This window comes from Ochotona curzoniae, unplaced genomic scaffold, assembly GCF_017591425.1.
Source record: "Ochotona curzoniae isolate NIBS_2020 unplaced genomic scaffold, NIBS_Ocur_1.0 patch331, whole genome shotgun sequence".
In the NCBI taxonomy this organism is placed as follows: domain Eukaryota; kingdom Metazoa; phylum Chordata; class Mammalia; order Lagomorpha; family Ochotonidae; genus Ochotona; species Ochotona curzoniae.
In genome coordinates, this window is record NW_024466897.1 from 1 (window position 1) to 2061 (window position 2061).

A 2061-nucleotide genomic window follows, 5' to 3' on the forward strand; every position below is an offset into this window, starting at 1 on the left:
AAAGCAGTTGAGGATGGCCCAAAGCCTTGGGACCCTGTACCCGCATGGAAAACCTGGTAGAACCTCCTGGCTCCTGGCTTCAGATCGGCTCAGCTCTGGCTGTTGCAGTCACTTGGGAAGTGAATCAGTGGACAGAAGATCTTCCTCTCTGTCTCTCCTCTTCTCTGCATATCTGCCTTTCCAACAAAAATAAATAAATCTTAAAAAATAATAATAAAAAGGAAGAAGAACACTGAGGCAGAACAGTTAAGCCACTTACCCACAATCATCTAGTCCTGCTAAGATGAGGCCATGCAGAGAGATGCCAAGGGCGAGTGCCGGGAACATCTCTCTGTCTCTCCTTCTCTCCGGAAATCTGACTTTACAATAAAAAATAAATAAATCTTCTTTTGAAAGATGACACTCTATGTAAATAAGATTTTATTTTTTACCTATGATCATTTTTATACAACTAAAGTTTTTCATTCACTTATTGATCTTACCTTTCCCTGTTGCTCATACTGGGTGCTAAGTTGGCCATATGCCCTCATCAGGACTAGGTGGCCATGAACTTGCAGCGGTTTTAGCAAGACGCTACATCAAGACTCCTTCCAGGCACACTCTGAATCTTCCTGATAACCCGCTGAGCCCAAGCACTTTATGAGTCACATAAATAAACAAAGCCTCTGGAATGCCAACGGGGGGCGGTTCCCTCCTTACTTGGCACTTGGCAATGTTAACATTCTCTGAGTTTGTGTGATGAATGTCAACTTTCACCAGGGAGGAGGAAGGGAAAACAAAAAGAAAGAGAGGTTAGAGGAGAGAACGTGTTGACTCCTGAACTGTCGCATTGGCGAAAGTATCAGACATCATCTATGCGGAGAGCAAACAAACAGAGTCGGAAAGGCAGCATTTTCTGCACTTCTATCAGGTGCTAAAGAATATGCTCTGAGACCTCACCAAGCCTTGGAAAGACCTAGAAGGCGAGTTCTAACAAGTTTCCAAGCAATGCCTATGCTTAGGCACACTTCAAGAGTCACTATGATTCAACGTCGCGTACTCAATGCATACCTTCTCTTATTTAAACACCCCAGTGGCACTACGAAGCCAGAGAATGATCAGAGCTTGCCCTAGAGTCACAGCTCATGAAGGACAAAGCCAAATTTGGAGCTTAGTCTGTCTTGCTCCCAAAGCTATGGTTTTCCCACCGTTTCAGACTGGCCCCAGACCAAGCCCTGAAAAGTGGACCCAAACTATTGCATGAGTTTGGCTCAGGCCCGCACATCATGGGCAAGATGGGAAAGTGCCGTGGCCCCCGCCGGGCCAGGAAGGTCAGCAGCCACCAGCGCGACCAGAAGTGGCACGACAAACAGTACAGGAAGGCGCACCTGGGCACGGCGCTCAAGGCCAATCCATTCCGGGGTGCCTGTCCCACGCCAAGGGCATCGTGCTGGAGAAAGTGGGCGTGAAGGCCAAGCAAGCCAACTCGGCCATCAGGAAGTGCGTCCGTCCAGGTGCATCTGATCAAGAACGGCAAGAAGATCACGGACTTCGTGCCCAACGATGGCTGCCTCAACTTCATCCAGGAAAACGACCAAGTGCTGGTGGCTGGATTTGGGCGGAAGGGCCACGCTGTTGGTGACATTCCCGGAGTCTGCTTTAAGGTGGTCAAAGTAGCGAATGTGTCCCTCCTGGCCTTATACAAAGACGAGAAAGAGAGACCAAGATCATAAATGTCGGTGTCAGAAGTCTAGTAATAAATTTTTCATATTCCAGAAAAAAGAAAGAAAGAAAAGAAAACTATTGCCTGAGGCTTGATTGCTTATGAAAATCCCAGTGTTTAGGGCCCAGCATCATGACCTAGCGGCTAAAGTCCTCGCCTTTACCATCCCAGGATCCCATATGGGCACCGGTTCTAATACCAGCAGCTCCTCTTCCCTTCCAGCTCCCTGCTTGTGGCCCGGGAAAGCAGTCGAGGACGGCCCAAAGCCTTGGGACCCTGCACCTGCGTGGGAGACACGGAAGAAGCTCCTGGCTCCTGGCTTCGGATTGATTCAGTTCCAGCCATTGCGGCCACTTGGG

The 2061-nt window shown here is 48.9% G+C and overlaps 1 pseudogene; it reads left to right on the forward strand.

Annotated features, from left to right (window-relative positions):
• The first annotated feature begins 1274 nt into the window (after positions 1–1274).
• Positions 1275–1774, forward strand: LOC121167107 (annotated as a pseudogene).
• Positions 1775–2061: the final 287 nt, after the last annotated feature.